The following is a 24,027-nucleotide window of genomic DNA, read 5'->3' as shown; positions in this document are numbered from 1 at the left end:
TCATAGTAAAAAAGAAAAAAGTGGTACCTGCAAGTAGACTAAAGTAACAAAATAGAGCTGAGAAACAGGTATCTGTATATATATATATAGAGAGAGAGAGAGAGAGAGAGAGCAGATATATATACACACACATATATGTATACATACATATAAATATATATATATATATATATATATATATGCTCTATTTTGTTACCAAAGAACACCCCAAAATGAAAACCAAACCCCTACTGGAATTTTGATTGGAATTTCAACGAAACTGTAGACTAATTAGGGAGGCAACCGATATCTTTAAAATATTCAGTGGTTTCTTCCATGAAAAATGGAGAACCTCTCCACTAACTCAGATCTCCCTTTATCCTCTCAGGCACATTTCCAGGACCAAACAGTCCATGGATCAGGGTTCAGTTAAGAAAACAGAAACCACTAGAGACATTTCAGGTAGGAAGGGATTTAATCTACAGTATTAGAAGCCTACACGATATTTGGAAGGGTAGGAAGATTGCAGATCTTCAGCTGGCTTTCAGGAAATCCAGGAGGGCAGGGACGTTAGGAGTTGCAAGAATCTCAGGAAGAGCAGGGAAGCCGCCTGAAGCACCCCGAGCTGCCACCACCTCATGCCTGCCAACTGCCTCCACTTCTGTCTACAGCCATCACCAATGCACTATGGCTTCTCCTACTATTTCTCCTTCCAAATGCCATAGAAATTCTTCTCCTTGGCAGCATCTAACCCAGTCCATCTCAGCACCACCACCCCCAACCAAACGTCTGCCAAGAAATAGAAGTGATATCAAGCTGACCAACAAAAATCCAGCACAAAAGAAAAACAGCAAGTGTCTAATACATGTTAAGCAATTTGTGATAAGTTAAAGTTTAAAATGCACAATACTGGGCTTCCCTGGTGGCGTCGTGGTTGAGAGTCCACCTGCCGATGCAGGGGACACGGGTTCGTGCCCCGGTCCGGGAAGATCCCAGATGCCATGGAGCGGCTGGGCCCGTGAGCCATGGCCGCTGAGCCTGCGCGTCCGGAGTCTATGCTCCGCAATGGGAGAGGCCACAACAGTGAGAGGCCCGCGTACCGTGAAAAAAAAAAAAAAGGTTCAGCAGCAGAATAGATGAAGCAAATGAAAATATCAGTGAACTGGAAGATAGGGCAGTGAACTTTAAGCAGAGGAGTATGAATGTTTTAAAAATTGAAAAAGACTGAAGAAAGCTTAAAAGACTCATCATAAGGCAGATCAATATTCACATCATAGGACTCTCAGAAGGAGAAGAGAGAACGGGGAAGAAAGCTTGTTCAAAGAAGTAACGGCTGAAAGCTTCTCTAACCTGAGGGAAGGAACAGAAATCCAGATCCAGGAAGACCAGGAGAGGCTGAGACACAATCTCCTCATAAACTCAACCCCCAGAACAGTGACATACAATATAGGAAGGAAACTCACAACTCCCAGTTTCAAATAAGATGAACCCAAAGAGACCCACACCAAGATACATTATAATTAAAATGTGAAAAGTTAAAGACGAGGAGAGAATCTTAAAAGCATCAAGAGAAAAACAATTTTTTATATACAAGGGAACCCCCATAAGACTATCACCAGATTTTTCAGCAGAAACTTTGCAGACAATAAAGGAGTGGCATGATATACTCAAAGTGCTGAAAATAAAAACTTACCAACCAAGAATACTCTACCCAGAAAAGTTGTTCTTAAGAAATAAAGGAGAAATAAAGAGTTTCCAGACAAGGAAAAGCTAAAGGACAAGGAAATGTTAAAGGGAATTCCTCAAGCTGAGACAGAAGGGTGACAAGCAGTAACAGGAAAACATATGAAAGCATAAATCTCACCAATAGAAGTAAATATATAATTCAGAATACTCTAATGCTGTAATGGTGGTGGGTAAATCACTTATAAAGCTATTGTGATGGTTAAAAGAAAAAAGTATTAGTTACTATAACTACATAATTTGCTAAGAATACACAAAATAAAAATATGTAAATTATGACATCAAAAAGATAAAACATAGGGAAGGGATTAAAAATGTACAGCTTTTGTATGCATTTGAACTTACATTGTCATCAGCTTAAAAAAGATTCATAAGGGCTTCCCTGGTGGCGCAGTGGTTGAGAGTCTGCCTGCTGATGCAGGGGACACAGGTTCATGTCCCGGTCTGGGACGATCCCACATGCTGTGAAGCGGCTAGGCCCGTGAGTCATGGCTGCTGAGCCTGCGTGTCTGGAGCCTGTGCTCCGCAACGGGAGAGGCCACAACAGTAAGAGGACCATGTACCGCAAAAAAAAAAAAAAAAAAAAAGACTCATAAATATGTTTCATATAAGCCTCATGGTAACCACAAAGCAAAAAAACAAACAAACAAACAAAAAAAACAAAAACTGTAGTAGACACAAAAAGAGAAAGAGAAAGGAATCTAAGCATACCACTACAGAACGTCATCAAATCACAAGGGAAGAGAGCAAGAGAAGAACAAAGGAATTACAGAACAGCCAGAAAACATTTTTAAAAATGGCAGCAGTAAATCCATACCTATCAGTAATTACTTTATATGTAAATGGAATATATACCCTGAGAAAACCATAATTCAAAAAGAGTCATGTACCACAATGTTCACTGCAGCACTATTTACAATAGCCAGGACATGGAAGCAACCTAAGTGTCCATCAACAGATGAATGGATAAAGAAGATGTGGCACATATATACAATGGAATATTACTCAGCCATAAAAAGAAACAAAATTGAGTTATTTGTAGTGAGGTGGATGGACCTAGAGTCTGTCATACAGAGTGAAGTAAGTCAGAAAGAGAAAAACAAATACCATATGCTAACACATATATATGGAATCTAAAAAAAAAAAGGTTCTGAAGAACCCATGGGCAGGACAGGAAAAAATATGCAGAGGTAGAGAATGGACTTGAGGACACGGGGAAGGGGAAGGGTAAGCTGGGACGAAGTGAGAGAATGGCATGGACGTATGTACACTACCAAATGTAAAATAGATAGCTAGTGAGAAGCAGCCGCATAGCACAGGGAGATCAGCTCGGTGCTTTGTGACCACTTAGAGGGGTGGGGTAGGGAGGGTGTGAGGGAGACGCAAGAGGGAGGAGATATGGGGATATATGTATATGTATAGCTGATTCACTTTGTTATAAAGCAGAAACTAACACACCATTGTAAAGCAATTATACTCCAATAAAGATGTTAAAAAAATGTAAATGGAATAAATGCTCTAACTAAAAAACATCAAGTGGCTGAATGGAGAAAAGAACCCCCAAACCCAACTATATGCTGGCAACAAGAGAACTCACTTCAGCTTTAAGGATACACATAGGCTGAAAGTGAAGAGACGGAAAAGATATTGCATGCAAATAGAAACCAAAAGAGAGCAGAGGGAGCTATTCTTATATTAGGCAAAATAGATTTTAAGACTGCATTAAGAGATAAGAAAGGTAATGACATAATGATAAAGGGATCAATCCAACAGAAAGATATAACATTTGTAAATATTTATGCTCCCAACATAAGAGCACCTACATCTATAAAGCAAATATTAACAGACCTAAAGGGAGAAACAGAGAGCAAACAATAATAGTAATAGCAAGGGACTATAATACCCCATTTTCAACAATGGATAGATCATTCAGACAGCAAACCAATAAGGAAACACTGGACTTAAACAAGTTAGACCAGATAGACTTGAGACATTTATAGAACATTCCATCCAAAGGCGTTTAGAATACTTATTCTTCTCAAACATACATGGAACATTCTCCAGGATAGATCATATGTTAGGACACAAAACAAGTCTCAATAAATTTAAGGTGACTGAAATTATATCAAGCATCTCTTCTGACCACAATGCTATGAAACTAGAAATAAATTACAAGAAAACTGGAAATTTCACAAATATGTGGTGATTAAACAACATGCTCCTGAACAACCAATGGGTGAAAGAAAAAAAATCAAAGAGAAATAAAAAAACATTAAGAAACAAATGAGAATGGAAATACAACACACAAAAGCATTTGGAATGCAGCAAAAGCAGTTCTAGAAGCATCTGGAATGCAACGAAAGCAGTATCTTTCCAAGAAAGATACCAGATAAACAACCAAGGAACCAGGGGGAAAAGGAACAAATTAAACCCAAAGTTAGTGGTAACCAAAACGGCTAAAATTAAAAACACTAACATCACCAAATGTTGTCAAGGATTTAGAGCAACTGTAACTCATATATAGTTGATGGGAGTGTAAAATAATACAATCATTTCTTTTAAGTTCTACAAGTCTCTCCTACAACTAAACACACACTTACCCAATGGCTCATTAGTTCTACTTCTGGGTGTTTGCCCAAGAGAATAAACATGTGCCCACAAAAAGACTTTTGTAAGAATTAATAGATTTAATTTTAAGAGCCAAGAACTGAAATCTCGTGTTCATCAACTGGGCAATAGTGATAGTCAGTACAATGGAATATCCACAATAAAAGGCAATTAACTACTAATACTAAAAACAGTCAAAACCAAAACAAAATCTGAAAGAAGCCTTATATAAAAAAGTACATGGTGAGTAATTCCATTTATATGAAGATTTAAAACAGGTAAAACTAATCTATGGTACAAAAAAGATGTTTGGGAAAGGGCATCATAGGTGATGTTAATATTCCATTTCTTTTTTTTCATAAGATTCATAAAATTTTTTTTATTGAAGTATAGTTGATTTACTATGTTCTATTAGTTTCAGGTGTTCAAAGTGAGTTAGCTATACATATATATTCTTTTTCATATTCTTTTCCATTACAGTTTATTACAAGATACTGAATACAGTTCCCTGTGCTATAGAGTAGGACCTTGCTGTTTATCTATTTTATATATAGTAGTTTGTATCTGGTAATCCCAAACTCCTAATTTATCCCTCCCCTCCTTTGGTAATCATAAGTTTGTTTTTATGTCTGTGAGTCTGTTTCTGTTTTGTAAATAAGTTCATTTGTATCACTTTTCTAGACTCCACATGTAAGTGGATATCAAATGATACTTGTCTTTCTCTGACTTGCTTCACTCAGTATGCTAATCTCTAGGTCCATCCATGTTACTGCAAATGGTATTATTTTATTCTTTTTTATGGCTAACTAGTATTCCACTATATCTATCTATCTATAGATAGATATATGTTATAAACACACACACACACACACACACACACACACACATCTTCTTTATCCATTCATCTGTTGATGGACATTTAGGTTGTTTCCATGTCTTTGCTATTGTAAATAGTGCTGCTATGAACATAGACGCAAAAATTCAACAAAATATTAGCAAACCAAATCCAACAACACATAAAAAAGATCATACACCATGATCAAGCTGGATTCATCCCAGGGTCACAAGGATGGTTCAACATATGCAAATATTCTATTTCTTGATAGGTTTTTGTGTTATACAGCTGTATGCATTTGTTAAAATTCAGCAAATGTACATTTTAAATTTGTGCATTTTCTTGTATGTATATTTTACCTCAAAAAATTTAAAAACACCGTCAACAAACATTAAACTCCACTTTATGATGTTTATGCTGAAATATTTAGGGCATAGTGTACAAATGTCTGCAATTTACTTTGAAATGCAACAAAAAATAAGATGGATTGATGGACAGATAGTGTTGTATAGGGAAGTAGGTATTTGGTAGAGAAAGTATAATGAGTATTGAAGAGGGCAAAATAATGGTCTACCAGATATATGCACATCCTAATTCCCAGACCTGTGAATATTAAGGTTGCAGGTGGCATTAAGTTGGCTAATCATCTGATCTTGAGATGGGGAGATTATCCTGGAATCCAGGTGAGCCCACTGTAATCACAAGAGTCATTAAAAGTGGAAGAGGGAAGCAGAAGGGGAGAGTCAGAGGCAGATGTAACTATGGAAGAAGGGTCAGAGAGATGCCAGTTCCTGGCTTTGAAGCTGGAGGAAGGAGGGCATAAGCCAAGGAAGGCAGGCAGTCTTTAAACTTCTGAATATAAAATATATGATTAACAATTAAGGAGAAAGTGACAAACCAGAAAAACAATTTGTAATTTTTTACAAAAATCTAATACTCTTTTTGTTGAATTAAAGTATAGCTGATGTACAATATTATATGTTACAGGTGTAAAATATAGTGATTCTCAATTTGAAAGGTTGTACTCCAGTTAGAGTTATTATAAAATATTGGTTGTATTCCCTGTGTTGTACAATATATCCTTGTAGCTTATTTTATACATAATAGTTTGTACCTCTTAATTCCCTGCCCCTATATTTCCCCTCCCCCTCCCCTCTTCCCATTGGTAATCACTAGTATTGTTCTCTGTATCTGTGAGTCTGCTTCTTTGTGTGTTGTATTCACTAATTTTTTTTAGATTTCACATGTAAGTGACACCATACACTATGTTTTTCTCTGTGTGATTTATTTCACTGAGCATAATACCCTCCAGGTTCACCTATGTTGTGGCAAATAGCAAAATTTCATTTTTTTATGGCTGAGTTGTATTCCATTGTATATATGTACCACATCTTCTTTATCCATTCATCAGTTGATGGACACTTAGGTTGCTTCCGATAGAACATAATGAATTCAGTAAAGTTGCAGGTTACAAAATTAATATGCAGATATCTGTTGCGTTTATATATACTTGCAACAAACTATCAGAGAGAGAAATTAAGGAAACAATCCCATTTACCATCACAACAAAGAGAATAAAATACCTAGGAATAAACCCACCTAAGGACAAAAGACCTATACTTTGAAAACTATAAGACACTGACAAAAGAAATTGAAGATGACACAAACAGATGGAAAGATATACCATGTTCTTAGATTGGAAGAATTAATATTGTTAAAATGACCATACTACCCAAGGCAATCTACAGATTCAATGCAATCCTTATCAAAATACCAACGGCATTCACAGACCTAAAACAAATCGTTTAAAAATTTGTATGGAAACACAAAAGGCCCTGAATAGGAAAACAATCTTAAGAAGAACAGAGCTAGAGGAATCACATTCCCTGGCTTCATACTACTACAAAGCTATAGTAATCAAAACAGTATGGTACTGGCACCAAAAGAGATACATAGATCAATGGAACAGGACAGAGCGCCCAGAAATAAACCCACACACTTATGGTCAATTCACCTACGACAAAGGAGGCAAGAATATACAATGGAGAAAAGACAGTCTTTTCAATAAGTGGTGCTGGGAAAACTGGACAACTACATGTAAAAGAATGAGATTAGAACATCTGTAGTATCATATACAAAAATAAGCTCAAAACGGACTAAAGACCTAAAAGTAAGACTGGAAACCATAAAACTTTTAAAGGAAAACATAGGCAGAACACTCTGACGTAAATCACAGCAATAAATCCAAAAACAGAGGGGATATATGTATACGTATAGCTGATTCACTTCTACTGTACTTTTGCTGTACTTTGCTGTACAGTAAAAACTAACACAACATTGTAAAGCAACTATACTCCAACAAAAATGAAAGAAATATACTGTACTGTGTATCTGACATTGCTAAAGAGTAGATCTTAAATGTTCTCGCCACAAGAAAAAAATTGTGTACCTATGTGTGGTGATGGATGTTAACTAAACTTATTGTGGTGATTGTTTTGCAATATATCAAATATTGAATCATTATGTTGTACACCTGACACAAACATAATATTATATGCCAATTATGTATTTTTAAAAACTAGGGAAATCTGAATAAACTATATGGATTTTTGTTAATAATAATAAAAAATTAAATCGAAGCAATATTTTTTGGGGTCTGTCTCCTAAAGCAAAGGAAACAAAAGCAAAAATTAAAAAACGGGACCTAGTTAAACTTAAAAGCTTTTACACAGCAAAGGGAACCAGAGACAAAATGTAAAGACAACCTACTAAATGCAAGAAAATATTTGCAAGTGACATGACCGATAAGAGGTTAATATCCAAAATATATAAACAGCTCATACAACTCAACATCAGAAAACAAACAACCCAATTAAAAACTGGGCAGAAGGCCTTGAATAGACATTATTCCAAAGAGGAAATGCAGATGGCCAGCAGGCACATGAAAAGATGCTCAACATTGCTAATCATCAGGGAAATAGAAACCAAAATCACAATGAGGTATCATCTCACACCTGTCAGAATGGCTACCATCACAAAGAACACAAACAACAAATGTTGGTGAGGATGTAGAGAAAAGGCAACCTTCATATGCTGTTGGTGGGGATGTAAATTGGTGCACACTGTGGAAAACAGCATGGAGTTTTCTCAAAAGTCTAATATTTTTAATACATTTTTTAAAATTCCCAATCAGTTTGAGATAAAAACCCTAATAGTAAAAAAGATTGAAAAAACAGAAACAAAATCAAAATCATTTACTAAGGCAATCATCTTGTAAATAAAATATCTGCCCCTTACCAGTACTTGAGTCTATGCAAATTGAAACGGGAATTAAACAAGGTCTTGGCAAAGACTGACTTTTATCATAATATGCTGTGTTGGTAAAAACACAGTGAGGTATAGCCTCATGTACTCCTGGTGGGAGTGAAAAAATATTCAGCCTTCCTGAAGTATAACTTTAATAAAGGGTCTTAAATGTGTTCATTCTCTATGAACTGAATATTCAACTTTCAGAGATTATTTTATAAGGGATGTGGGGAAAAAAGTTTTGAGTATATTCATTAAAACGTTGTAACTTAAAACACCGGAAACAATCTAAACATTTAACAATAGAAAGATTAAATTATGCTTTATACATAAAATCGAAAACTATGCCACCATTGACAGTAAAAGTTTTGACAAACATTTAAGGACAGAAAATGATATTGCTGGGTGAAAAGCAGAAAACAGGGCCATACACAAGGTATTCCCATTTTTGTTTAAAACTATCAATATTTGTATACATAATATATATTTGAAAGGTCAGACACCTAATTTTAAGTTGTGGTTATCTCTGGGTGGTAGGACTAAGAATTTCTTTTTACTTTCTTTTTAACAGTTTATGCGACATTACTACTGCACCAGAGTGTAAGCCCCTGGAGTGTAGCAGCTATGTCTTGTTCACTATTGAGTATCTTCAGCTTCTAACAGTGTCTGTCATAGGAAGGGAGCCCAACAAACCTTAATGGACTTAAAGATTTAATAGTTTTCTCTGTATTGCCAAATTTTCTGTAATCAAAGCTATTTAATTATAAAAAGTCTATTTCAATACAAATATCTTCCTTTTTTAAGGAAAAAAAACAGTAAGACAAAACACAGCTAGATTTATCAGTAAAAATTTAGCACAATTCAAATGCCCAGTATTATGTCTTTTGTTTTTAGGAAGTGTTTGGTGACCACTGGAAAATGCTTACTATGTAACGTTAAGGAAAATTAGGAAATGAAATTGTACATGTAATGTGATCTTTATGTGAAAAAAATCTGAGAGACGAGACTTAAAATGTAGGAATATTAACAGTACTTGTTTCTGGGTGCTGGAATTACTGAAATGATTTTTTTCCCTTCTTTATCCTTGACCTCCTTTCCAAATTTCCTAGTGTAAGAATGTATTATTCACATAATCATAAAATGTTTAGGTTAAACTCTTTTCCCTTTCAGGGAGGACATGTATGTAGGGAAGAGAGGGCAACTAATTATCTAAGTTGAAAAAGTAAGACAGCATCAAACACAGAACTTAACGATCAGATTGAAATCAGAAATCCATGCCAACGTTTCTGTGCATGGTTATATGAAGGATTTGGGGGTAGGGACGGAAGGGGATGAGCTAGAAGGTCAGAAGCTCAAGGCTTCACACCTCAACTGCATCCCGCTTCCAGGGTCATCACATGTCCATGGCCTGGGTCACTCCAACTGAAGGTATGAAGGAGCTTGTGAGGAAAGGAAACCTGCTACTTTCTCTACCGGGAAGTTCCTCAACCAAGAGCAGGTAGTGTGCATGCTGGGGAGACTCTAACTAGTCCCTTCAGCCTACTGGGTTCTACCCTATTTACCAAGTATCTTGAGACGGTTCTCCACCCTACTACAGCTTCCCAGGTCATACCTGGTCTAAGTCAGTGCAGAGAACCCGAGTGTGGCTCCCCATCGGAGCAGCAGCTCCATTATTTTCCCTCTAGGATGAGGCCAGCATTTGGGGGAAAAGAAAAGGAAAACATATGTCTTATGTTGGTTCTGCTTCATTTTTACAATGAATTTCATTTTTCTGCAATTAAGTGTAAGCCAGCTTTATTCTCTATAGTCGTACTTGCTGTGTCTATTTTAAACATTCTCTTTTATTTATTTATTATTATTATTATTTTTTTTGCGGTACACAGGCCTCTCACTGTCGTGGCCTCTCCCGTTGTGCAGCACAGGCTCCGGACGCGCAAGCTCAGCGGCCATGGCTCACGGGCCCAGCCGCTCCGCGGCACGTGGGATCCTCCCGGACCGGGGCATGAACCCGTGTCCCCTGCATCGGCAGGCGGACTCTCAACCACTGCGCCACCAGGGAAGCCCTAAACATTCTCTTTTAAAGCGTTAACCATAAGTTGATTGAATTAATGGGAAAAAAAAGATGTGAGGTCAGCAATCATACAACTTCTCTAGACAGATCTCAGAAAGCTGGGAATAAGCAATCCAACTTGAAAATCAATTACATGAGAAGCATTAAGACACTTTCTCTTTAATCTTTTCAGAGTATATCAAAACCCTGGCTTCAGACCAGAACTGGAGAGCGCTTGTACGCTAGTGAGCAGGAAACCTATTCCAAGTAAATTACATCACTCTCTCTCTTAAATGTCAGAACAGTAAGTGCAGCATCTCCTGAGACCCACAAACACTCAGCCTATGGAGACATTCCCAATCCATCCAAAGGCTTTCCAGACACTGCATCCCACTAGTCCCCTCTTTTCACTGTTTATTAAGATTATAGGTTGGATCTAATCTGAACACTTACCAGACCATTTTCACCAGAGCTCTTAAACCCACCTTCCTCCAAGTCCTTTCAGGACTTTGGGGCTCATAATGGGATTCACCATATTTGGACCCAAGGAGTGGTAGTTATTGCCCTGCAATCCCTAAGGAGAAGCAGGACACTCATCTGAGATAAGTGAGCAGAGAGCCAACAGAAAGTACCCAGCTTTCTTCAGGCTCAGAGAAATTTCTAAGAAGAGGACAGTCTAGCTCAGTGACATACCCAATGCAGTTCCCAAAAGCAAGGCTCTGGGATAAAAAGGAGAAAGCTGGTATTGAAAGAGCACGACCTCCCACTGAGTTGGCATAACCATAACTCAGAGTGGACTGGGGAGGCCCAGGCACACAGGGCCAGTGTCAGTGGTACCCAAGAGCAGGTGGACTTTGGTTGTTGAATGGCATCGAAAGCTCTGGGGCTGAGAGGTGTTACATGTGTGTGCCAAGCATGTCACAACCAGCAAGGCATGTAGTAGGTGATCACTGCTTTGGGTACATGTATGAACCAATTAAGCTTAATTAACTAAACCTAATTAAGCTGTAATCCAGGCTTTTGATTTTCCAGCAGTGGGTATGGCTCAGGAGATTTGGGTTTTACCTATTTAGGGGAACTCTTATAAACCAATATATAAATCTGATTCTTAGCCAGTAGGGAGGGTGTTGGTCTGGAGAAAAGATACATTTTATTTTGTTGACCTTCTTGACCCATCCCATTTTAGCTAAAGCCAATAATTAAATGAAGAGTTCTGTTTGGTGACCCACATCATAGTTTTGCGTTGTCTACGTACTCAACAATTTTAGATCAAAAGTTGTAGTTGTCACTTGCTGTGTCACTATGTGTGTGTGAAAGCAATACTGAGACTGACAGCCAGAACTCAGGGAGAATTTTGGCCGTTCCCCCCAATATTCTTTCCAGTTAGTTAATCCATTGTCAGAGCATGTGACCCTAAACATACACACACCCCCACACACACCACCACCACCACCTCCTCCTCCATATCAAGATAACCCTATACAGTTAACCTAGTCTTCCTGCTGGTACTTAATCCCTCATCTGCTGGGTGACAATTAAATGAGGGTGCACTAGAGCTATTATCTAGGGAAGAGAGCTGGCCAGAAACTCTACATTGCTGTTTTACCTACATGAGTGGACTGAATCACCAAAGACTGACATCAAGTGAAATGTCACTTATTCCTATTCAGAAAAAATACAAGTGCCCAGTGGGCAGGATCCTTATGAGAGCTCAGAGTATTCTCTCTACAAAGAAATCTATTTGCAGAGAAGATTTATAATCAGAAGATTGTTGGATAAGCATCCAGTCTAAGAAAGAGGGGTACCTTTATGGTATTACTGATGGGTGCCCTCAAGTTTTGTCAGATTGCCGTCTCCCTTTCCACTGTGGGCACATTCCAACAATCTCATGGGTGGCCTGGAAAGTCAGGGCTTCCCCCACCCCACCCCCCACTCAGTGTTGAAGGTACACCAACACATTCTACTCTGTGACCCTCTTCTCCATAGTCCATGGACACCAACCTTCTACTGAGATGTTCTGGCTCATGTAATCTGGCCTCAGCTCCCTTAATTCCTACATCCTTTTAGTCACCAATTTCTTTAGAGAGCTTACTTCTACTGATCATTGATTTCACCTCTTATATATAGGTTCTTCCTAATTTCAGTCTAAAGAATACGTTTAAGTTCTTATTTAATGCTTTGCTCTTTTAATTATCTTTGCATCAAAAACAGATCACAATTTGCTATTACATGATGTGGATGCTTCTCTCAACTGTCAATGGTAGGGCTGTACTGGTTAATTGAAGACAAGAGGGACCCAATCCTTGACTATACAACACCTTAACTCAAAGTTCACCAACCAACAATTTTTCCTTTGGCCACCATGAACTTACTATCATTCTTTCCTTAAGTTTGTTTATGATAAGCAGACATCCATTCAAGTGAGCTTAAGTGAAAAGGGGGGTTTCTCAGACGGACACCTCTCATAGAAACTAGTATGACCAGGCCAAAACTGGAGGGGAACTAGGACTTGGAAGTGAGTTCTGAGGTTGCTCTGAGTGGTTTGATAGTCTTTCCTCTCTCTCTGATGATCAAGGGCTATGTGACCACCTCATCCTGCATCTGCATCTTCTCTCACCTTGGTCAGTTTCCTTTATGTTGTATGGCCCAACTAGGCTATCAGACCCAAGTCAACAGGATCTAGATAACCCGACAGCCCCATATTCCAAAAATGATTGAAGATGGATGTCAAGATGCTTGTATGCATGAGGGTCAAAATCGGATTCAAGTAAATATGATAAAACTACTAAATGGGACTGAGGTATAAATATGGCTCTGAACTTATAGGAATTTTTCTTAGATGAGGATTTTTTAAATCTATTTGATTTTTTATACATATACACATTGTATTCATTTCCTATGGCTGCCATAACAAAGTGCCACAAACTGGGTGGATTAAAATAACAAGTTGTTTTCTGTCTTACAGTTCTGGAGGCTAGGAGTCTGAAATCAAGGTGTCTACAGGGCCTGCCCACTCTGAAACCCCTCCTCGCCTAGTCCTACCTTTTGGTGGTTTGTCAGCAGTCTTCGGCATTCTTTGGCTTGTAAATGCATCACTCCAATCCTCTGTCTTTACATGGTGCTCTCCCTGTGTGTCTTCATAGCATCTTCCCTCTTTGTCTGAGTGTATTCAAACATCCCCTTTCTATAAGGACACTAGTCATATTGGATTAAGGCCCATCCTAATGACCTCACTTTGATTTGATTATCTCTGTTAAGACCAGATTTCCAAGTAAGGTTACATTCTGGGGTACTGGGGGTTAGAACTTCAACATATCTTCTTTGGGGGGAAATAATTCAATCCATAAAACGTATATAATTGTATGACAATGAAAAATCAGATAGAGAAATTAAAGAAACTCCCATTTACCATCACATTAAAAAGAATAAAATACCTAGGAATAAACCCACCTAAGGAGACAAAAGTCCTGTACTCTGAAAACTTCAAGATGCTGATAAAAGCAACTGAAGACAAACAGGTAGAGATATATACCATGTTCTTGGATTGGAAGAATCAGTGCTGTAAAAATGACCATACTAGCCAAGGCAATCTACAGATGCAATACAATCCCTGTCAAATTATCAATGGCATTTTTCACACAACTGGAACAAAAACTTTTAAGCTTTATATAGAAACACAAAAGACCCCAAATAGCTAAAGCAATCTTGAGAAAGAAAAATGGAGCTAGAGGAATCAGGCTCCCTGACTTCAGACTATACTACAAAGTTACAGCAATCAAAATAGTATGGTACTGGTGCAAAAACAGAAATAGTTCAATGGAATAGAATATAAAGTCCAGAGATAAACCCACACACCTATGGTCAATTAATCTACGACAAAGGGGCAAGAATATACAGTGCAGAAAAGACAGCCTCTTCAATAAATGGTGCTGGGAAAACTGGACAGCTACATGTGAGAGAATGAAATTAGAACATTCCCTAACACCATACATTTAGGTCTTTAATCCATTTGGAGTTTATTTTTATGTAAGACTGAACACTATAAAACTTTTAGAAGAAAACATAGGCAGAACACTCTGACATAAATTGTGGCAATATCATTTTGGATCCACTTCAAGAGTAATAAGAATAAACAAATGGGACCTATTTAAACCTAAAAGCTTCTGCACAGCAAAGGAAACCATTAACAAAACAAAAAGACAGCCCACAGAATGGGAGAAAATACTTGCAAACAAAGGGACTGACAAGGGATTAATCTCCAAGATATACCAACAGCTCATGTAGCTCTACATCAAAACAAACAAACAAACAACAACAAGCACCCAATCAAAAAATGGGCAGTAGATCTAAAGAGACATTTCTCCAAAGAAGACATACAGATCACCAAAAAGCACCTGAAAAGATGCTCAACATCACTAATTATCAGAGAAATGCAAATCAAAGCTACAATGAGGTATCGCCTCACACTGGTCAGAATGCCATCACCAAAAAGTCTACAAACAATAAATGCTGGAGAGGGTGTGGAGAAAACAACTACACTGCTGGGTGGGAATGTGAATTGGTACAATCACTGTGGAGAACAGTAGGGAGATTCTTTAAAAAACTAAAAGTAGAACTACCATATGATCCAGCAATCCCACTCCTGGGCATATATCTGGAGAAAACCATAATTTGAAAAGATACATGCACCCCAGCATTCATGGCAGCACTATTTACAATAGCCAAGACATGGAAGCAAGCTAAATGTCCATGGGCAGAGAAATAGATAAAGAAGATGTGGTACATATATAAAAGGGAACATTACTCAGCCATTAAAAAAGAACAAAATAATGTCACTGGCAGTAACATGGATGGATCTAGAGATTATCCTCCTAAGTGAGGTCAGTCAGAGAAAGACAAATATCATATGGTCTCATATGTGGAATCTAATTTTTAAAAATGGTACAAATGAGCTTATTTACAAAACAACCAGACTTACAGATATTGAAAACAAACTTCTGGTTACCAAAGGGGAAACATGAGGGGGAGGGATAAATCAGGAGCTTGTGATTAACATACACACATTACTGTATAGAAGATAGATAACCAGCAAAGACCTACTGTATAGCACAGAGAACTCTACTCAGTATGCTGTGATAAGCTAGATGAGAAAAGAATCTGATAAAGAATGAATACAAGTAAAACTGAATCACTTTGTTGTACACCTGAAACTAACACAACATTGTAAGACAACTATATTCCAATAAAATTAAAAAATAATGAAATCAACCCCCCAAAACATATATAATTGTATGTAAAGGCATACATATGATCATATGCATAGACTTATTTCTAGTGAAGTTTTTTTGTTTTGTTTTGTTACCTTGGCTTTGTCTCTCCTCCTCCTCCCTCAACCGAGGTAACCAATTTTTGCAACCTAATACACATCCTTCCATACTGTTCTCTGTACTTACATAAACCCCCTCACACCCACACACACTTTTATTTTCCCCTCAAAAATAGGATCATGTTATATGCACTTCTTCCATCTTTTCCTACTCAAAAGTACCTTTGGGAATTCTCTCCAAATAATCTGGTTTAACTGTAATTCATTTTTTTATTGAAGGAAAAAAAATATTCCTTTGTGGGAGATGTATCGTAAATTATTAAGCTACTCCTCTGGCGATGGGCATTCTCTTTTTTCCTGTTTCTTCCCTCTGAATGATGCTGCAGTAAGCCTCCTTGGACACATATCCTCAAAGCTACTGCTTTTATTTCTAGGGGCTACCTTTGCGGGTGTGCGATTGCTGGGTAAAGGGGTACATGTACTTTTAATTTTAATAGATGCTGTCAACTTTCTTTCCCCAAAGATTTTAGCACATCACATTTCATCAGCAAAGTATCAAGAGTACGTCCTCCTCACCCTCGCCAGGCATATGGTACTATGGCTCTTTCTGCCAGTTTAAGCATAAAATGGCTTTATTATTAACTTTACTTTGCCTTTCTGTGACAACTAGTGAATTTGAGCAACTTCTCATATGTTTGTTGGCTTGTTGGCCGTTTGAATTTATTCAGTAAATTGTTCATCTGTATCCTCTGAGCATCTTTCTCCCATCTTGTCTTTTTCTCAAATTTAAATGTTTAAATTTTTATATATGTTTTGTCACTTGCATTACACATGTACTGTCACTTACCTATTGATGTAGATAAAGCACATATATTTTCCTTTATAGCTTCTGGTTCTCGTTTTAAAAAGGTCTCTTCCATCCCTAGAGTATATATGTAGCCTACCAGATTTTTAAACAATCCCTTCATTGTTTTTATTACATTTAAATATTTAATCTATTTGAGATGGATTTTTCCATAGAGCATAAGGGAGGAGTCTGTTTATTTTCTTCCAAATGAAGAGCCCGCATTATCTATTATATATTACATCTTTTCTTCTTTGTTATATGTTAAATTCTCATTCAAATTGAGATTTGTATCTGGCTCTTTCTAGCAGCCAATTCGAACAGGAAACACAAAAGGCTGGGAAGGTAGCCAACATTGTAGCTATGGTAGTTTTGGGGTGGTGGGAATTTAGATAACTTATTATTCTTCATTTGGCTTAGCTGTATATTCCAATTTTTCCTATAATGAGCATGCAATACTGGTTTAACAAAAGTAAATAAAGGAAAAGAATACAGTAAACAGAACTAGTTTCATCATCCGTAGCGTCCTAGGACAGAAACTAACTAGGGAGCCGCATGACTATTCCTGGAACGGACGCCTGAGAAGGGTTTCTGCCTGGGGGGAGGGGAGAAGAGACACGTAATAGGGGTGTTCCTAGGAGACCCTGGAAAATCTCTTTAAAGGCCAGTTGGCCCCGGAGGTGAGGGTTGATTAAGTTTTGGGAAGGCATTTCCTTCAGCCAATGAGCTCATTGTGAAATAGGTTGTCAGGTGGGGATTTAAAGTGCGATTAGAATCAGGCATCAAGTGTTCAAGTGATGAGTTTAATTGATTGGAAGAACAGATTGCTCTGAGCTGATGCAATAACTAATGGGGCTGAGTGTTCTGTTTCACACTGGGGCTGAAAGTGTGAAATGATGCAATTATTGCCTGTGTCAAACAGCAGTTCAAGTACTGGCAGGAATTTACATGCTTCCAACAGTACCTTGAACTGGAGATTAAAGGGCACATATCAAATTATGTGAAAGTGACCAGATTCTCCTAACCCCAGGGTGCAGCCTCTGCCCCTAAGTGATAAGGTCAAAGCCCTCAAGTCTCCATAAAACTCCAACGGCACAAGTGAAAGCCCTGCAGACACCTGCAGCGTCAGGGCTGTCGGTTCCCCGGGCAAAACGACCACCAGCCGCACAGACTCCCCGGGCTCCTCCGCTCGGCGGTCATCCCAGGGAAGGTCAAAGCGTGAGGGCTGGCCCCAAACCTTCTACACCTCCCTGCAAGGCCTGAGACTGGGGGTGGAGGTGGGAGTGTCTGCAAATCAAAGTGCATACTGGACTTCCAGTTCCTGCAGGAGGAACCCTGGAAGAGTCAGGAATCGCTTCTCCGAAACCACCTATAACGAGCGCAGCAACACGTTTCTCGGCACTGCTGTGGCGATGCCCCTCAGAGAAGCACGTGGCAGAATGCCAAGGCTGGGCTCAGTACAACCGGGTAGGAAGTTAGAACTCAGTGGTCCGGGGAGGCTACTCTCCAAAGGTCTACCAGGCCAAGGATAAAGCTTAGTGTTGGGAGCACGTTGCCGTTAGGTAATCCTCCTTATAATAGGAGTTCTATTCCCGGGACTTCCCTGGCAGTCCAGTGGTGAGCGCTCCACGCTTCCACTGAAAGGGGCTCGGGTTTAATCCCTGGTTGGGGAACTAAGATCCCGCGAGCTGCCCGGTAAGGCAAAAAAAAAAAAAAAAAAAAAAAAAAAAAAAAAAAAATCACCTTCCTAGAACAGTATTCCTCACCACTGAGTCCTTGGTAATTATTTATCCAACTGATGATTCTTTGGAATAGAGCTACACTGTGATGGTGAAATAGAAAACTATACGCATTGGCAGTCAGCCAAGCTGGGGGTTGGGATGACACCCTCTTAATGGCAGCTGAAGGGCCTCATGAGACCTGAATGAAGGCTTCCCAACTTCCTGTGGGAAAGGGGCTTGGTGACAGAGCGACTTTGGTCTTCTCCATTACCCAACAGATCCTGAGGCCCTAGTGTTTTCTGTTTCGTCCTCATAATCATTTCAGTCTTGAATATTTTAAAGCAGGTGTTCTCACGTAACCACCTCGGGCATTAAACGATAAAAGTCGCAATAAAGCTCCCATCTCTCTTTTAACTTAGAGAAATAAAATAGACTTTCCTGGTGTGCCTTCCAAGACACATTGGCCAGGAGATAAGTGCCTCATTAAATATTGGGAGGTATCTTCCAACAATTTTTTTTTTTTTTTTTTTTTTTTGCGGTACGCGGGCCTCTCACTGCTGTGGCCTCTCCCGTTGTGGAGCACAGGCTCCGGACGTGCAGGCCCAGCGGCCATGGCTCACGGGCCCAGCCTCTCCGCGGCATGTGGGATCCTCCCGGACCGGGGCACGAACCCGCGTCCCCTGCATCGGCAGGCGGACTCTCAACCACTGCGCCACCAGGGAAGCCCTCTTCCAACAATTTTAACTTTGCTCTTGGAATCCTTTGTAGTGAATCCACTATTTATCTCAGCAATGGATAAGACAAAAAGGGCTTCAGTTTCTCTTCTAAGGTGGTTCCTATCATTTTTACTTCCCATCACTTGCGGAGGCTGGCCAGGTTTTTTCACTTGTTTATTGGTGTTTGCCCTTTTACTATTTTTCCCCTCTATCAGGGGTGTTTGTTACTCGTCTCTATCAGATGTGGCACTTAAAGCTTGAGTCCCAGATGTGCGAGACCATAATTCAGATGCAACTAGCTCTGAATTCTCAGCAGCACCCGTAATGATAGCAGGTGAGAAATTTCCTCAAGACACACGCAGTGGACTGTATGAAGTCCTGTAACACGAGTGTTTCTACAGACTAACTTAAGCTGCACGAAGCCTAGCGTTCTAACATCCAGGGGATGTAGAGGCCTATCTGTCTGCATGGAAAGACTTGGCCCAATATGAGATCTATCTGGGTGTTTGTTACAAGCTGTATGAAAGAAAATCTGGGCACAGTGTTCTTTTAGTAACCGGAACTTATATCCAACGTGTGACGCATATAGTGAATTGTTTAACAGACCCAGATGTACCAGACCATAATTCATCATAAAAAAATTTAGCTTTAAATCATTAACACACCCTTGATAGCAGGTGAGAAGAGAAACTGCCTCTTTGAGACACACGAAGTAGACTTGTCTAAAGTTCAAATGTGGTCGCAGGGCACCGAGGGTGTTTATAAACCTCCGAGTCCTTCCTTCCTAAGATCACGGCCTAGCCTCCAGGGGTGGGAGCTCAGTGTCTTGCAAGGTCGATCTTCCCACTTGGGAAAACTTGCGTTTTCCTGACGTGACGGGACAGAGCAATGCAATGGCCCGTGTTCTCTGTTCCCCTACCCCTACCCCACCCAGACTCGCCCTGTCTCCTCCACAGCTCCACCCATCAGACCAGTTCTCCAGCTTTGTGTAAGAGTATCCACTGGAGGGGCTGAGAAGGAGGGGGGGAGCCTTAAAGCTGGGCAGTCTGGTGCTGAATGCAGCTGGGTGGAACCAGACAGAACAGTAGGGCATCTTAAGAAGGGCTGCTCTACGGCCCTCGTGTGGATCAAGAGAAACAAGCGAAGGGCTTCATTTATTCTGACCCGTCTTGGAGACAGAAAGTACCTCCTCTTACCACCTGTGTATCCCCCATTTCCCCTTTGTCAGGCAGTTAAGCAGCCTGCTTTTCTTGGGGGGGAGGGGTCACCTCAACCTCAATTTTGAGGTTTCAGTGGGGAACTCCTACCCCCTCCTTCCCCACTCCTCTGTGAGGCTCAGTGGTCAGCACCACTGTCCAGGTCAGAGTTTGGCTCTGGGAAAGCCGATCCCTGGAGTGTGCTGGGGCCACTACGAGGGAGGCTGCTGTTAGCCAAGCCGGCGGCTAAGCTGCGGAGTGTGACCTGGGATGCGAACCATGTGGCCCTCAGGGGCTGCCATGTGATGGGAATCCAGGGGTGACTGGTTTCAGTCATTATTAAGTTCCTTAGTATCTCTGACTAGCTCATTTGTGCTAGGGTTTTGCCCCTTGCCACCAAGAGTTTCCTAATTCAGTGCTATTTCAACCACAGTCGCTTTGGGGACTGAGTCATGTGACTGAAATATACCTCTCGCAGCTTCCTCTCATTGATGCTATGCTCTTGGAACCAACAGAAAAAATCTCTCCCCTCAGACCCATGGCTCCTGTCAGTTTCTCTCTCTCCCTCTTCTCCAGGCAACCCCTGCCAGTTCCTTTAGGCTCTGCTGGTGTCTACTCAAAGAACACACAAAGTCAACGATCAGGTGTCAATTTACGTCCTGAGAAGGGTATGGGGTTCCTTTCTTGAGTTGATTTCTTCCCTTTGGGATAAAGACTAGTTGAAGCTCCTCAGTATTCACTTAAATTAAAAAAGGCCCCGAGCAAGCAGGGCCACATGAACCACTCAAAGGGCTGTTCCTACCTGCAAGTCATAGCAGCGCCACCCAAGTCATTTACTATTCACTTACGTGTAAGTTTGCAGATAACGTACTTTAATCTTTTCTTAAGTTACAGGAAACTGTTTTTCCAGTGTTCTCTTGAATAAGATTGCTCTTGCCCACTTCTCACTGGCCTTCTGCTCTGCTTTTAAGAGGGGAAGGAAGGCGAGGGTGTGCCAGGGCGCTGACCAACGCATCATTAGTGCCACGACAGAACAAGCATAGGGACCACTGGACTGGACGAGAAGCCCCTGGAGGACAGGATTGGGTCTTATCTGCCCTCGTGTTTGCAGAGCCTGGTTCAGAGCCTGGCAAGGTAGGTGCTCAATATATGAGTCACGAATGAATGATGAACAAACGGATGAATGACGAGTGTACATTCTTGGGGCCACAAGGAGGGTAACCTGACAAGGGTATGGGCACCTTGGGTCACGTGAGAAGGTGGCAGTAGACGATACTGTGGAGTCACAGAATGAAGAGCCCTGTGTGTCAGGCAAGAGCGTTGGTCAGGATGAGCCTGTACGGGGGCAGGAGAACTGAGCCGCGGCATTAAGACCCCAGAACCCTAACCCCAGTTCTACCACTAACTCAGTCTGTCACTTCCCCCCTCAAAGGCTTCAGTTCCCTCTCAGATAAGATGAGTCAATCAGAACGTGATCTAAGAATTGATCACATCTAGAATTGAGATCTAAGACTTCCAAGCATCTAGTAGGACACAGGGCACCATCGGCGGCATCACATCAGCCTGTGCGCCAGGGTTCCCTGTACACTATCTGGAACGTGATGCCCCATTGCTTTGTGTGTTCATCTTCCTCCTCCAGCCTGACCATTCTCCAAGTGAAAGACTATCATATTGTTTATGTACCTCTATGACAGCTTAGTCTATCAATAAATTGAGGATTATAAACTGGCAGCCTATGGACTCCATCCAGCCTGTAGAAGTATTTAGTTTGGCTGTTTTCACAAAGGATGTTGCTGGCAGCATAATGACATCCCAAAGACGTTCACATCCTAATGCCTAGAATCTGTAACCTAACACCTTACGTGGCAAAGGGGATTTCGCAGATGTGATTAATTTTTTTAAATAGCAAGATTATCCTGGATTATTTGGGTGGTCCCAATGTAATCACAAGGCATAGAAAATGGAAGGGGAAGACAGAATCAGAACCAGAGAGATGGCCTCATGAGAGACTCGATCGTCCATCACTGGCTTTGAAGATGGAGGAAGGGGCCATGGGCCAAGGAATACAGGTGGCCCCTAGAAACTGAAAACAAATTCTCTCCTAGAGGCTCCACAAGGGACACAGCCCTGATAACACGCCAATTTTAGCTCAGCGAGACCCATTTCAGACTTCTGACCTTTAGATAATAAATCTGTATTGTTTTAAGTTACTAAGTCTGTAGCGATTTGTTACAGAAAACCAACACAGGAGAAAAATGTGAAAGCCTTAGGCAAGGCAGACACCCCCTCCCCAGTCAGGCCTGTTACTTCTGATTGTTCACCACTAGGCTTAATTTGCTTGTTTCTGCTACATGTGTGACCCCTGCTTGAGCCGCTCTCATCATTCAAGTTACTAATTGAAGAGTAAGAACACATGCCTGGATATCAGAAGATTGTGGGTCCTCAATTCTTCCAATAACCAGCGAAAGGACTGTGGACTGGTTGGTTGACCTCATTTGGTCCCCCTTTCCTTGTCAACAGAATCAAGGGGTGATACTAGACCATCTCCAAGGACTCATACTCTAGTGGATCGTGGTTCTATCACTGATTAGTGATGGTTCGCTACCCTATCACCAGCATGTATTTGGGTTTCGATGCTGCAGTGACTACTGCTGTCCTGGTGATGGGGATACGAGTGGTTCCCAGCATCTTCTCTGGCCACTCTGGGTGGTGGCAGTCACAGATGTTCACTGAGTGTCTGCCCCAGCAGCACCTGCACAGCCTGGGAAAAACAAGGACTCAGACCCCGATCCCTGAACTTGTTGTATGGATGTAGTGACCGAAGAGGCCAATGACCATATCTAAATTCTCTGTAGCACCAGAGGCATTACATTGGTTAAAGGCAATTAAATAATTGAGCAATCTATCATTAACAAATTCCGTCTGCTGTTCTATACACAGGCAAGGAATGGAAGCTCTTCCACGGTCTGCCCCTTGGCTTTCCTATCTCCCCTATTCCCTGACATCCCAAGGTATGGACATTGATCCTATACCTTGGTCTTCACTGCTGTTTGATCCTATACTTGTCATTATTGCTTCTCTTCCTTCCTAGTAGAAAGAGCAGTATGTATTAAAGAGGAGCAATGGGGTTTTTTCTCCACTGGACTTAGACCAGGGAAGGAAGGTTGAGAGAGACGCAGAACACAGAATACTCTAGGTGGTGGGAAATGTGGGTAAGAATGTCCCCAACCTCAGTTCAAAGCATCGACTTGACATTTTCCCACTTGGAGGGAATTTCTACCTTAGGCGGCTTGATCAGCTGTGCTGGGGGTGGGGCTTGATTGTCTTGCTAAGTAAGAGTCTTTCCCAGTAAACGTTTCTTATTTTTTAACGGCCTTGATTTTTTGATAGGTAAAATCCTATCTTATAAAAAGGGAAAATGTCCCTTACTGTCATTTACAGGCAGTAAAATGAGGGAGATTCTAGTTCAGTGGCCATCACCCCTTCAGGATGCAGCTCCCCAGCCCATTCTGAAGGGCTACCAGATTTCCTGCCAAGAGTAGATTGTGAAGAATAGGAAATTCCAGGTTTCTAGAGGTACAACTCACAGCATCCATGGAAAAGACAATCTCATCTTCTTACCCTGGGACCCTACGTGCTTATATACTGAGAAGGGAATCTACAGAGAGAAAATCTACAAGAGAGAAGAGGAGTTCATAGCCCCA

This window comes from Pseudorca crassidens, chromosome 8 (assembly GCF_039906515.1).
Source record: "Pseudorca crassidens isolate mPseCra1 chromosome 8, mPseCra1.hap1, whole genome shotgun sequence".
Lineage (NCBI taxonomy): Eukaryota > Metazoa > Chordata > Mammalia > Artiodactyla > Delphinidae > Pseudorca > Pseudorca crassidens.
Note: the sequence above shows the minus strand (reverse complement) of the source record.